The sequence below is a fragment of the Ictalurus punctatus genome, chromosome 5 (assembly GCF_001660625.3).
Source record: "Ictalurus punctatus breed USDA103 chromosome 5, Coco_2.0, whole genome shotgun sequence".
Classification (NCBI taxonomy): domain Eukaryota; kingdom Metazoa; phylum Chordata; class Actinopteri; order Siluriformes; family Ictaluridae; genus Ictalurus; species Ictalurus punctatus.
The window spans coordinates 20,609,103-20,624,845 of NC_030420.2; the positions used below are offsets into that span (position 1 = coordinate 20,609,103).

The 15,743-nt window shown below is 41.0% G+C and overlaps 1 protein-coding gene across 6 annotated transcripts in view; it reads right to left on the reverse strand.

Annotated features, from left to right (window-relative positions):
• The window catches only part of aopep (aminopeptidase O (putative)), a 78,837-nt gene that overhangs the window by 13,749 nt on the left and 49,345 nt on the right, over window positions 1–15,743 (reverse strand). The window lies entirely within an intron of this gene.

A 15,743-nucleotide genomic window follows, 5' to 3' on the forward strand; every position in this document is an offset into this window, starting at 1 on the left:
GCACAAAAAAAAAAAAAAAGCAAAAAAATTATTTACCAAAATTTCATCACCTGTTATTACCTTGCTACAATCTCCACCTAAGTATTGCATTTTAATCAAATCGGTTTTACCACAAACCGTAATGTAACTACTCAAATATACAAAAAAAATCCGTTACACAGCTAAAATTACTGCAAAAATACAAAGATTTCACACAATTTCCTCCAGGTCTTATGAGCTCCATACTGCTGAAATCATAGACTTTAATGAAAACAACACCAAAAAAAATGACTCAGCCATCATAAGCCCTAAATGGCATTAAAGCCTAATCCGACTGAGCCTCGTGGCATTAGCAAAAAAGTTACCCAGGAGATGTTCCTTTCCACTTTGAAGAGAATTAGAAAGCGGTGTGTGTGAGAAAGAGACAGGAAGTTGGATGGCTGTTCCATAGCTGCAGTGAAATGAAAGCAAGTTGAGGGGGGAAAATAACAGGTTTATGTAAAAAGAGCCAATCTCTGAAACAGGAAAAATCTTATTTCTGGCCTCTTCTTGAAATGCAAAGCTGGCATAATGGCTTATGAATTAGAGACAGGAGATGCGGAATCTAAGCACAGCTAAGAAATGCGTCATGCATTGCACTGACTTTAAATTAGAGAGAGCAGGTCTTATAATATTGGTGAAAACATCTACGTCAATGAGAGATTGAAATTGTCTCATGTGGCATTATCTTGCAGAGATACTAAAGAAAAATTGGTTTAAAATAAAAAAAAAAAAAAAACCAAGAGAAGTGAGTCTCATTGAACCTGGGTGAAATCTTACCAGCACGAGAAATAGGACCACACGGGGTGGAGGGGGGTGTTACAGGGGGAAGGGAGAATGAAGCCAGCTGACTGATGTGGAAGGAGATGGAGGAAACAGAATGTACAGAGAACAAGGCAGGGATAAATAGGAACATGCAGACTGGGAGAGAGAGACTGATGTGGTGGGAGATGGGTGGTGGCAGGCCTGCTATTATTACCCCATTATCACATCAGGATCTGTACAGCACTGATGCACAGCCTCCTCCCTCACCATGCCACTTCCCTTTCTCTCCACGGCCAAGTCCAGCTCTCTCACAAACACACACACACGTTTACCTTTATAAATCTGGCAGATATTTGTATCCAAAGTGAATTTGACTTCACATGAGACACAATTCAAACGTACAGCTGAACAATACAGGGTTAAACTTACAATCTTCTGATTACTAATTCTGAACCTTAATGACTTTAAACTAGAACTTCTCGGACCGTCCACTGACTTCAACCCAAATCCTTCTGCACCGGACAATGTCACTTCAGCAAAATGCATTATCCAAACAAAAAATTTTCATCTCTACAATCAGAAACACCTCATCCAGCTCATCCTCTCCTGAACACAATTCTGCAGAAAATCCTTCCCTAAAATGGTTAGGAAATGTTGGGTTGCACCCCGCCTAAGTCAAAAATGTGCTATATTTGTCTGCATTACTGAAAGAGGGAAGTATTTTACCGTTACTAAGGCCATATGAGGACTCACAAACGTGCCACATGGACAAAAGCCTCTCAATGTGTCAGTACAAGTCACATAAAGCCAAAATTACAGTAACCTGACCATGAGAGACTTATTAATGTAGCCTTCATTTGAGGAATAGAGTCACAGGGTCCTTTCATCCCTGTGAAGACTTAATTCGAGTACGTCTTCTTAGTCTCCACGTCTTATTGCCAACGTTAAGCAGCATTCCCAGGGCCACCCATGCCCATCGGATCTGCCGCCTTTGAAAGATGAGACGAATTTAAAGTCATAAAAAGAAGAGAGTATAGAGAGAGTGCCTCCTCCACACTCATTTGGCCTCAGGGAAAGGCAACTGAACCCTTCCCACCTTGAGGATCAAACAAGCCGGACTGTTGCCCGATTTTGATAAATCTCAATTTCAGTTCAGGGAGATGAGAAATGACAGCAGAGATTATTGGAGATCCTGGAGAAAATGCACTCGCGCAATCCATCAGCGAGTATAAAAGCCACGGGTTTTCATCATCACCAGTCTGCAGTACCGAGATCCGGGGAGGAGCTTTTCTACTCAGTGGTGATCTTTCAAAGGGTTCTTGCAGTCTTGGGTTTAGTTTTAAGGAGAAAAGTCGGCTGGTGGGTGTTAATAGCATGTGGGGTTTTAGTGCTTCCCTGCGTGTGACATGAGGATGAGGATGACTATGGAAGAACAAAAAGTCTGACTATGAAGTCATATGACAAAGAGGAGTCCTACGAGCAGGAACCCAAAGTGTGCACTTCAACGGGCCAGCACAAACATGCATACACACTCAAAGCAATAAGCCAAGGAAAAAAAAATTATATTGAGCAAGAACTTTGAGAAGATTATGGATAAATACTCCTTAACTGTACACACTCAAACTATGTCCACATGCATATACTTGCTGTAAAAATACATGACTTGATCACCAAAACCACATAAAAACACACCCTTACCAAGCTAGCATGGTCAAAATGTATAAGCGCACAGCATGCGGTACTGAAACCAACCGCTCTGCACGTGTATATGGTCAAAACCAAGCCTATGTTTGCTTTTCCGCTGACTTTTTTCATTCCTCCCCACATGAAAGGCCGTGCTCATGCCACGCTCATTAAAGCAACGGAAAAGTGAGCAGCATGCAAATAAAAACGCTTAATGAAAAATGGACTTTTCAACTCGTTTATTCTGGCTGACTCCCCTGGCAGACACGCCATGTTCTTTGTTAAAATGCTTGTGATGATCAAGCTAAGTGCTGATTAATTTCTCCAACCAACTTTGATGATGTCTCTCTCAAGCCAAACGGGGATACAGAACGGACCAAGAGAAGCTGTTGTCAATTCATCTTGTGTCTGATTACTCCTGTCTGGAAGGTGGGGGCGGCTGATCCTCGCAGGCAATGTGGCAAGTAAAAAAAGGCAGGGTGACTCACTGTGCTGAGCTTATGTTTCTGCTTGTGGAAAGTAAAAGAGAATGACACACTCTCAAACACATCAAGCCACACCCTGCCACTTACCCACATGCCACAAGCATATCATCATTGGGCTTCAGTTAGAACATTACAACACAAAAGACTGCCTAGATGTTCTTCGCAAAAGCCTTCAAAGATTCCGTCACGAAGGCTAGCGCTAAGATAAAGACCGCAAACTATAATTCACACATTTCCATTGCATCTTCTGTTCAATGAGAGTAGAGACCTTTCATCTAACGAAAATACATCAGAGCCACATGGATGAGGAGAAGGGGGGGGGGGGGGGGGGTTCCTCTCATGCAGCCCATTTTAAAATCGTAAATGCATGGAGGAGTTTCTGTCATCCTTTATCAACTGAAGCGTGTTTGAACGGCTGATTGAAAATGGCAAACTTGGGGAATTCTTCCCATGTAGTATATATCTGGAACAATAGTTTTCTGACATGCCGGCGTAGGTTTGGTCGAAATGAGTGACAGTTGTGCGTGCAATAACTCAGGAAATCAATGACATGCTCTGCAAAAACAGGAAAAATAACAAAGACGCCAGCACTCATATTCTTCCACCTTTTGTCTACTCACTTAGTGTAATATAATGCACGTGTGTGTTTCTTCTACATGTCATCATGTCACTATATATTACTATTCAGGTCATAACTGACTAATCATTAAAGTTCAAAATGGCTATTTGAAAGCAACAAGATGTGACTATATTGGATTTGGACGTTCAAAGCTCTAGTTTTGTTTTTCAGCACACAGCAGCAAGAACGCATCGGTTATACGAAAGCGGTGTAAAGTTTAGTTTATTGAAACAAACAAACAAAAATAATAATAATAATAATAATTCAGGAAGGCACCGATAGATGTAGAAACTCCTAAAGAGTTTAAACATAATTGTAAAAAGTAAATTTGGCATCGAGAGGTTTGGGATTGGCCATAGTGGGACACTCCATTTGGCATACAAACTACAGTATGTAGCAGGCCACCACTAGGAGACTAACACTCATAGACTCTTCTTATGATTGGTCCAGACCATTTAGTTCGGATTATTAATGTCCAGTTATCAAATGGTATGACAGTCCTTTGTTTGAGTCCTTTGATTAGATTGTGTTCACCAATGATCTGATGATGGCGGTCATTGTCACTACAAGGTAAAAGGAATGACGAGTTATATGGAGATATTCAGTCTCCAGATGTTTGTGGAAGTTTGGACAGTTGATATTTAAGCTGTAGGCAGGTTTGGATACAATAATGGGTGCTGTCTGGACCAGGTCAGTCTGGCAATTGTTAGATAATGTTCAAAATTATACACCTGGTGAAAACTAACATTCATAATGTTACATTAAACATTACATTAAACCTAATGACAGCGGACGTATTCCGTATGGACAAGCTGACAAGCTGTAGCAGTATCTTGGTTTTACCAGCTTCCACTGTCTAAATTAAGCCACATTTAGACCACTTGATGTGTGACTTTTGGCTCGGTTCACATCCCCAATATGCGATTAGTGTACTGTAGAAGTGCGAGTAAAGTCAGCTGTCCAATAGCACGTCGACTCGGACTCTTTCCGGGACTCACACATCCTGTCTTTGTTCATTTCTGTTGCAACATCAAATCATCAAACTGAAATTGTGTGCATTTGACGCACATGGAAAAGACATCTGATCATTTCTCATTTTCTCATTTTCTCATTTCAATTTCTCATTGTACAAGTTACAGGAGAAACAAGAAGAACATTAGAAGCAACGTCAAAGAACGGAAACTTTTATATCATTTGGAAAGAATTAGTGATCACGCGAGATGACCGTGACTTGTCCTCACACAGTGAGTTGTGTTACATGTAAGTAGCGTAAAGCTGTTCTGAACTTGAAGAACACAAATGCATTGATGAAAATAGAAAACGGCGCCAAGCTCTGATCGTAAAACCGCCACTGAATGCCAGTGCCAATGTTAGGAACTCGTCTGGCGCTCCGATGTGAACAGTTCACAGACGGCTTTTGAAGGCTTTCCTTTTGTACATGAACAGATTCTGTCCGCATCCTTGGAAACGAAGCTCTTACCCTTTTTGAAAAGCTCATCCTTCGTTTCTTTTGAGCTATCTTTCTCTCTGCAGAGGGGCAGGGTTGTAGAATCCATGTCTCTTGTCTCCCATTTCCCCTTGCGAAAGAGACAAAGTCATAGTGACATTATTAAACAGGATAGCGTGATTTCTGTGGCGATTTTCCCGCACCAATGAGTTTTATTTGGTCTGACCAGTCTCGTAAAACATGTGCAGCCCTGCACATAAAGCCCCGGCTTGGGTTACACTAATTTCTCACTCTTCCTCTTTCTTTTTTTGTCTTTGTCGGATTTTTTTTCCCACCGTTGCCCTCGAGGCCAGACCTAAGAATGAGTCAATCCATCTCCCACAGAAAGTATTATGGGATAGCAACCCGATATGGCTACTGCGTGACATCAAACAGGAATGAATTCATCGGTGCAGGTGGAGCGTTCCTTTCGATTTCAGTCAAGTCTTACCAATACACCAGCTTCTCTGTGTGTCACATGGGCATGTGGGACTTTACTGATAAATTATATATCAAATGTGGGTGGGATTGCCCTTTACATCATCATCACTGCCTGATGTGTTCTAAAGAGCCCTAACAGTCTTGATAAAAAGCCTAGCTTGGGTTTTACTGGAGCCTGTAAACAGATTGGATCTGTTCATTGCTGCTTTATGTTCAAGGTAAAAACCCCTCAGTAAAATTCTGAGAAATTGATGGAAAGAGACACGGACTGTTCCTGTACAGTTAAGCTAAGACATGTTGATCCTTTACCCCATTGACCGTGAAAGTGCCCCATCTGCCTTGTCCTGCCACTGCTGTTTGCAGCCCGCAGGTCTGTTCTAAAGGCAAGAGGGAGGGCTGGATCCATACCGGTCCATAATCAGGTCGGCCGCACCAGACAGCACGTCGATGGGATGTCACTTAGTGAAACAGCTCCGATCTGATTTAAAAACATTTGCCCGTGTGTGCAGAGAAGGAAAAAGACAAGGTGCTCCAGTGGAGAGAAATGAAGGCTAATGGAGGTGGTCATTAAGGGTTCAAAAAAGACAAGTAAAACAGCCAAATGCTTTTTGATGCTATGAGTGAGCCGAAGGCTTCTACTGACATCTATATACACACACAACATGATATAGCATGAGCCGGAATTATGTGAGCGTTTGATCACTCTGTCGTGAACGTTGATGCTTCATTAGAAGCGATTCTAACAACAGGCTGAAATGAACTTCGGAAAGTGTACGTGCTATTTCAGAAAAGTAGAATGATCTTAGCTGTCCAGTAAACAGCAACGGGTGGGGTGGAGAGTAAAAAGCAAAGATTAATAGGTTAAAGTAAACATTTTGTTGTCTGTTTAAGTACAATGGTGGCACACTGGTACAATGGTGGCTTCATCTGAGAAAGATTATATGGACTCGGACCAACAAATTTGAAATCACTGGCTATTATTGGGCTTTTTTTTTTTTTTTTAAAAAAAAAAAAGGTTTCTGAGCTTTAATCAGTTTCTTTAAAATGGAATGCATCCAGTGGGCATCCAGTTTCATTTCAGAAAATAACGTTTCCAAATTACCATGGTTCAACCTCTCCAAAGCCATTTTCAGGAAGTTTGTTTCAGCATAGATCAGGTTTCAGCCCAGACTAGCTTATGCAGAATACTTGTTTGAAACTGAATGTGCCCTTTTATCACTTTTAGAGCACAGTGAGTGTAAAACCTAAATAGTCATTAAAGGTATGTCTGATTAATCAGACCTGGCTTTCCACAAGTTAATTGCATGGCCTGTCTTCATAACCCCATAATCAAGCGGAATGCTAGTCTACATCTAAACAAGCTACTCCCTCCTATAGCCTCTTTGCAATATCAAACACTGTATCTAATGAAGATGAACAGACACAAGATATGCTCAAAATGTGAGCACATCTGAACTGTATGCCACAACATACTTTTTTCTGTCGCAATGACCAATTATAGTACATTAACTGCATTAACAGACACGGCTTCAAACCAGAAACAGACCTCCAATTTTCATAAATGGAATCTATGATTTGCCCAAACCACAGATTAAGCTTCCAGAGCCTTCCAGATCCTGTATCCTGTCTAAAAGCCTCAGCCTGTAGAGCTAAAAGCAGAGCAATCAAGAAGCCTCTCTGTGAAACGTCCTGCAGCTGAGACAACAAACAGCACAGATATATAAGCACCAGATAATACACACGACAGATCCGTTAAGTCTACCTCCAGCTGTTCTAACTAGTAACATTATAATGACCTTGAATAATATGACACAGCTGATTTTAGGTTGCTGCGATAGCCGGCAATGGAAACAAGCACCAAGATATCATTAACGTAATCATATTAATCATTTGTGTTTATCCTGAATCATACTGGCGACATGCAGATAACAGAATGGCGGTGTTTAACCGTATCACACCACACACGTCACGCTAGGGAAGTTTAATTAATTTCTGTCAATCAATACCTCGCCATGGACCACAGCCTGAGTGCGTGGCTCTCAAAGACATCTTTTATCCTCTGGAGGAGAGCAGCAAAGTAAACGAGAGAGAGGGAGAGAAATGTAGCTCTTAATGCACAATGACGACAGCACATAAAGGCCAGTTTTCATGGCACAAAAGGGGCATTTTGTGTCTAATATCACCAAAGCGGCTGACAAACACAAACAGCACGGAGATGAGCTTTGAGAGAAGTGTTGCTGCAGCAAGACTAGCTTAAAGTGAAGGACGTTCAAAGCAGGACAGTTGGGTTGCAGGTGCTCAGAACACACACACAAAAAAAAAAACCCAAAAAAACCCAGCACAGACGTGCGAGTGTGTCTCTTAAATTATGATGGACTGGTGAACACGTAGGGGATGGACGTACAGAGGATATCAAAGGAATAGAGATATATTCTGCAAGGAACACCTGTTGAAAGTAGCTTTGATAATACCTGCTTAAAAGAGCATCAAAAAGACGGTGACATGTTTACTTACTAAGCGACTACGCATAAGCAGAGGCGAATAATCTGAAACAGAGCAGAGCCAAACGGAACCGGTACACATATCAGGGTCGGTGCCAAAGGAATTTCAGATCCACAGCTCTGGATGTCATCAACAGAGTTATTTACAGATGGCTTTTCAAGTTCTCAAGATGTTCTCCTGCTTTTACACACTAACACACTGGGCCCGTGGTCACGCTCACACAGGTTCAGGTTGTCGTTCATATTAAACTGCATTTAATCAAGCCGATTAATCTTGTCGCAGACATCAGCAGTAATCTGAATAACATGAAGTGTGATTAAAAAAAAAAACAATTTAGAACCGAGTAGGAGTAACGTGGATTTTTGACAAAAGTGATATGAATCAATATTCCCTACTTACTTTGCCAGAGAAAAATACGTGTCTACCACCACTGAGACTTCAATATTGCCCAAGAATATATAGACGGTCATTTGTAATTCACCGTCCTTATCTTAGACATGTTTTTCATAAACCAGCGCATAAAAAAAAAAAATGTTGCTTGAATGTCCTCAAGCTCAAGTCAGGGTACATTGGCAAGATAGGGGCACAATCTAAATAAACATACCCTCCCTCCCCCCTCAAACAGGCCTCAGAGATAGTATCAGTCTCTGCTAAAGGCCTACTCCGGTCCGCCTGGCTGTCACCTCATTACACCCTAGCATGACGTATTGTGAAAATGAGTTGCAGTGCTTTGAAGACGCGTTGCAGATGGACTGCCGTTTCTTTAACCCTGCCCCTGAACCCGCATTAGGTCCAGGTCTGACAGAGGTATGCAGGATGGACTCAGCCCAGATCTCTCTCTCTCTCATTCCCTCCCTCCTGCCGCCACACTTGGCTGAACCGCCAAGCCAAAACAACACCGAGAACAAAGGTAAAAGTGTGAAACTTAAACAAACACAGGCACAGTAAAACAAGACTTTCACTCACTCTGACACACACACACACACATAATGTACACATGGAACAGACTGACATCCAAGAACACATAATGAGTTCATGAATTAACATGGAAAACGTGTAACAGGCAGATGGTGAAGAGAGTTTCCGGTTATGGCCAGGCTTTAATACCTGTAATACCTATGCGACTCTCTGGAGGTTCCTCCAGTCTCGGAAGCTGGGATGAACATTAAATCATACATCGTCAAATTGTTTTCTTATTATACGAGAGAACAAGCGGTTATTCTCGAAGGAGATTAGAGGAGCTGTACAGGCAGTGCACAAAGACTCATCCGCACGCAGTCACTCAGCCGCACGGCAGAGCGTCCCACTGAGAACCCTCTAACAAACAAACTGTAAATTCCACTTCACTTTGACCGACTCTGCCCTGTTAGCCGACAGCGGCGCTTCTTTAACTTGTTCTCCGGCGAGATGACTAAATGCTCAAACTAAAAGATAAACGATAAACTAAATGAACTGATTTTCTCCTTCGTGTGCTTCAATAAGCTCATACTAAATGAGCAGCATTCAAGTTCATACAAGAATGAATTCTAGTTTCACCCAGAGCCCTCATGACGAAGTTCAACTCCTTTCTTTTTCATGTGCTTGTGCTAGTGCCAGTGTAAGGTTACAGAAAGAAGAAGGGGAAAGTAGGAGGAAGGACAGAGAGATAGTGGTAGAACGACACACTTTGGGGCATCTACAGTATCTCTGATCTCTTTCATCATGCCATTCTGAACTCACAGCCTGTTCAGCAGGTACTTACTGACCTTTATCCTTCACAGTTCAGTCAAATCTGAGGGTAAAGTAAGCGTATGCAAATTCCACCATCAGTTTTCTTTTCGATCCATTTCATCTTTGGCGTATCTGTATCTGATCAAATGTGTGGTCACAATGCATGAAAGTGTTAACAACCTGAAAAAAATGCTTGATTTACAGTAGGATTAATATATTTAACGAGGATAGTAAGTGGAGTATGAACAATGAAATTAATAAATAATGATAATCAGAAATGCACACTAAACTATAGGTAATGGGGTTTATGTTCCATAAATGCCTTCATTTGCAGCAGCCTCAGACAAAAGCACCTCTAACTGAGCTTCACTCTTTGTTGCCTTGTTTTTTCCCCCACAAAATTGTGATAGCTGAATCCTAAACTGGGGTGTTATGTAGGTATACGACATGTACATAAGGGACCAGCAGGTGGGAGCTTGTGTCCACGCAGCTGAAGTTGAATCAATAACTGGGGTCGAATCGTAGCTTGTTTCAATGATGTATGACCGCTGCGTGAATCAGACACAGATGCATTTGTGCGTCATTCTGTGGCTCAAATCTGCACTCGTTTCTACGCAACTCTGATGAATGAGAGCTGGTGCTGGGTTATGTGTGGTCAGGAGCTCTTTAATACATTAGAAAAGAATTAACTATTGCTGTGCTGACCTCAAATCATACGTGATTTATTTGATATTCACATTCACTGTTAGAAAAAAATGGGTTCTTTACAAGTTTACAGGATGCTTAACAGTAGCTTAATAAAGGACCTTTTTATGAAATGGAACCCACTATGGTATAGGGTTCTAAGCTGAATCTTAAATGGTTTATCCACTGAGACAAGCACTTTAGAAGAACACTTTAGGGTACAGGGAACCTTAACATGAAATTTATAATTGGAATACGCTGAAATTTGAATAACCATCTCAATTTGTATATGTGCACACACATTTATTGTGGTTTTTTCCTCTATGCTCTTTTTGTGTGCAGACACTGCTGATTACAGTCATCCATCCATCCATCAATCCATCCATCCCAGAATCCAGTGAATGAGCCATCCTGCTATTTCTGCCTGGACCAGCAATGTACTCTCTTTCGGACCCCTGTGCATTTCAGACCCAAGTAGAGTGCTGCCCAACCAATCTGATAAAAGTCTGTTTTTTCCTGGTCCACTGCCAGAAGGCCTAAAATTCATAATGCCATTTTTATCCAGTACAATCTTTGTGCTGTGGATTTCTACCCTGCTATTTTAAACAGTTCAATCAATGAGGTGTTATCGGAAGGCATGTTTTATAAGTTGATAAAGGCTGTTGCGATGGGTCCAATATTTCCAAATTTAATAACCGCACAGTTTCGTTGGAGTATAAAAGCTGCATCGGATATCTGAGTTCCAGCGGCGAATGCCGGTTATAGGGGAAGCGCAGCTTATATTTATGTTTAGATTTATATGTTTTTAAATATATACATTTCATTCTCTCTTGATAAGTATGAGCATCAAAAAGGTTCTCTAAAATCAACATTAGCAGTTTCTTCTATTTCGTTGCCAAAAACCAGCTAAGCTGAGAGTTGAAGGTCGTGGCAACTAGCTAGCTAGACCTATAAAACAACAGATTTCAGACATGAATGCAAATAATCAAACAGAACTTTAGAAATACAATGCATTTACAATAATTACAAAATACTAGTGGATAAAACTGTTTTCAATTAAGCTACTCAATTAACTGCACCTCCGAGCGATTCCGACTTGTGCCAATATATCTAAGTTTGAGATGTCCGTGATGTGAGATGTTAGGGATTCATTGCAGTTGGTTACATGGTTCCATCGCTTTGAGAGCTCTCCTAATTCCAATATGAAGAAGCTGTGTAACTGTAAATTCGATTGATCTGAGAGTAAACTGGGGTGTTATGTAGGTATATCATAGGGACCAGCAGGTGGGTACTTGTGTCCACGCAGCTGAAGTTGATTCATTAACTGTTCTCAAACCACAGCTTGTCTTAATGATGTGTAACAGTTTCAGGAATCAGATGCAGATTCATTTGTGCATCATTCTGTGCATCAAGCTGTGCAAGCAATGAGCACACTGTCCAATAAACAGCGAGATATTTTTTTCTATGCAATACCCACCCGTCCCATTCACCCCCAAAGACGCACGGCTTCCGGGCGAGACTCAAAATGACATATTAAAAGCCTGTTGTTCAAGGAGTGTTAATCTTTCTTCCCATTAAGACACACTGTACTTGCAACTGCAATAGGATCCCAGAGAAGCTCCGAGTTTCTATCAGCGCCGTGTCGGGGGCTTCAAAGAAAACTTTCACTGTTCACCGAAAACACTGTGTAGCTGTTGAAACTTTCTTTTAAACAGGCATATCTTAATTTACATAATTTTTTAAAAACATATTTCTTACTCCTGTTGGAACAGTTCATTAAAAAGGGTACAAATGCAGCAGGGGGCTGTTAAACTTTGGTTTTTATGTCATTAGCCAAGTTGTCAGGCTTTTGAGCGATCACCACCACCCTCCTTGGCACTTTAGCAGGAGCGATCCACAATCTGACCATATGTTTATACTTCAACTGTGAAAAAAAGCTACAAAAGAAGTTTTTTGGGTTAACTGTAATATGGGCCTTGATTTCAAGGTCCAACCACACCACTAATAAATGTAATTATCAAAGCGTGAACTCTACATTCACATTTACCGAATGCTCTGTGCGTTGGCTCTGTATGTAGGTCCCTGATTCCTTAATTAAAAAGAGTTATCATGGTAAGTAATAACGGAGGACTGTGCTGTGTCTCCGAACAAAACAGTCAGATTTAGCACCTTTTCAAGTTTACTGAGAAAGAGCTATAGCTGCTCCTACTTAAATCACACCCAGAGTGGAATAGCATTTCTACAGCAATAACAATTTTCCCCCTTGACAGGGAAGTACCTCAGCTCAAACAGTTCCAAATTGATTGATCCCCGCAACAATGGGGAAAGAAAAGCCTTCTGAAAAGTCGCATTTATTAGATTCATGTGTTTCCCTCAATAATCCCTAGCTCTTTCAGCCCCGGTGGTACCAGGCGCTTACATTAAAGTGATGGCCATCAATGCTGTTGGCTTTACAAGGTTATCCCCACAGACCCTCCAAGATGGAGAGGGAGGTGTGGTGGTGGAGGAGGAGGAGGAGGAGAGCACAGAGCAAGTTTAATAGCATCAGAGTCGTCTGTGGGAGTCGCCGTCTCTTTCGCTCATTACCGAAAAACACAGCCCTCACTCTCTCCATCTGACAGATGTTTTCAAGTTGTGCTTAGCAGAGAAAAAAATGATGGCTGAGTTCACAGAGCGTAGGGGTTTTTTTGGGTTTTTTTTTTTTTTTAATGTGGGAGCATTGATTTCATTTCCCCACCAGACAAGGGCCCTTCACAGGGGCTAGACATCAGGGAAAAACAGCAATTTGATTGACCACTATGGGCTACTGCACATTTATGAGGGAGCACTTACTCACAAATTGCTACTTTACTCAAAACCAGCTGGAGTTTCGGTGTTGAACGGTGGTGGGGTGAAGGGGGAAGGGCTGGGGAGCGTCATGCATAATCAGTTAATGCTGTATGTGACTGTATATTTCCTGGCTGATGCCTTATCCATTTGCGCAAGCAAGACAAACACAGATGGGATTAAATGACACAGATCTTGATTCATTTATTTTTTTCTTCTTTCTTTTATCTCTTTCAGGAAAGCACTCGCATTAAAAGCCGCCTAAATCTCCAGCCGGGGTCCTCTGAGAACATTCTGAAAAAAGCTCAGGCGTTGAAAGAGCGAGCCAGAGTGGTCAGATTGCTGATGTGAGCCATTAAAGAATAGTGATTGGAATTGGACACCATACACCACACAGAAGATACCAGACTAGTTTGGGTTTCTGTCTCTCAGTATCAGCTTGGCTATATCCTTCAAGTGCCTCTTTAACCTGTAACTTACACTACAATACAACATACTGTCTATACACTTACACCTCACAGGCATACACATGACTGAAAGTGGATTTATGGGAAGTATTGACAAATAAGTATACTTTTTAAAAGTGGACAGAAAGGTCCACAGAGATGTCCAATTTTACTCAACATCTGTTATGAGAATAGAGGACTGTATTTATTCAGCCAATATCAGTCATTATGAGATCATTACATTTAACACCATTAGAACCATATATTACTCTTCATATATAAATAAATAAATACTGTGTGAACAGGATGTTCAGATATTACTCTTTCATATGAACATGAACAGCTCAAATTGATTTATCTCAGTTTTAAATAATGTATTTGTGAAGTGATAAATAATGAAACCTCAGATTTTCGACATTAATATAGCTAGACAGAGAAAGAATCAAAGAGAAAGAATCAGTAGAAAGCATGCAATCTTGCTTTGCTTTTTTTTGTAACATATTAGTCATATCGGATCATTCTTAAACGTAGTAAACTATGATGTGCTTGTGGTTCTCTAGTGAGTGAATCCATCTAAAGTAACATATTTCATGTATTTCCTCCGACTTATGACCACATGGATCACATCCACCACGGCTAAACAAACACACACACACACACACCGGCTGGGAATCTCTAGGTACCTATTAGATTCCGATTCAGGGTGCAAAAATACACTAAGTGCATGTTGATTTTCAGTTTCTATAGCCTGCATTACGATTCATTTATTCCATTATGAACACTTATAAAACGTGATGATCTTAACATCCATCTTGAATGACACGTTTCCATTCAGGCTGCCAGAATGAATCTTTCAGTTTAAATCCTTTTAGTATTATAAGATTCATTTAGATTTGGAGATCAAATTGAAAAAAAAAAAGAAAATAAATAAATAAATAAATAAAACGTATTTGAACATAACGTGACTTTGGCTGATTAAATGATTGCGTGTTGCCTAAAATCTCTTTTATGTGAGGAATGTGGAGTGTAACATGCATGTAATGTGTGTGTGCATAATAAAAAGCACATGTCTTCATAGCATATTCTCCCCAGCAGTTTTCCTCTCAGCAGCTCCTGCCCTTCACATGATCCACATGATGGACCATTCTTACATAAAGTCACACAAAGTCCGACACACACTGAAAACACTCAGCGCACCTCATGCAAGGAGGTCACAGTCATTGGCAAAGTGTCAAGTTTCTCACACTTGTGTGTGTGAGTGTCAGTGCACGAGTACCTCTCTCATTTCAGAACTGTGGATATATCATATTTACACACACATTTACACACATACACATACACATATACACAGATCCCATAGATTCATGCTCCAGTCTAGTAACAGAGGGAGTGGGATTCTAGCCCAGTCAACTCTCCTTTTAAACACACACACACACACACACACACACACACACACACACAGAGAGAGAGAATATAACTACAGTATCCAATTCGGTGCACTTGTATCTCCGTGATGCTTTGGAGGGGAGCATGAGGGGCCCGTACGTCCATTTCCTCTCCTCTTTATAAATCAGATTTCCGCTCTCAGACAAGGGGGAGAACAGACATGAGGCAGAGATGAGGAGAGGAAAACAGATTTACTGGATATACATTCCTGCAGCAAAAGGGCAGCACAAGACAAACAACCAAAATATACACAACATACAGTGTACAAACATAGCGTCAAATACCATGCCTCGCAAACGACATCTCGGGCAAAACAACTGCAATCTGTAACCAATGACTAAAGCGCCATGAAATGGGAGCTTCCGAAATTCAGCAGGTCTGTTCGCATGCCTCCATCAGCCCTGTGTGTCAGATTCCATACTCTTGACTATTCCAGACAATTTTGAGTAACAATACTAAGCTGACTTTTGTGTTCACACTGAGAAATACAAATATAAATTATTCATGTACTATAATTACACAGATGTATTATGTTTGCAGAACAAATGAAGTGTAATGGACACGTTTTATAATAAACTGGGATTTAGATGTTGGATGGCAACACCAAAGGAATAATACAGTTTAACTGTGTT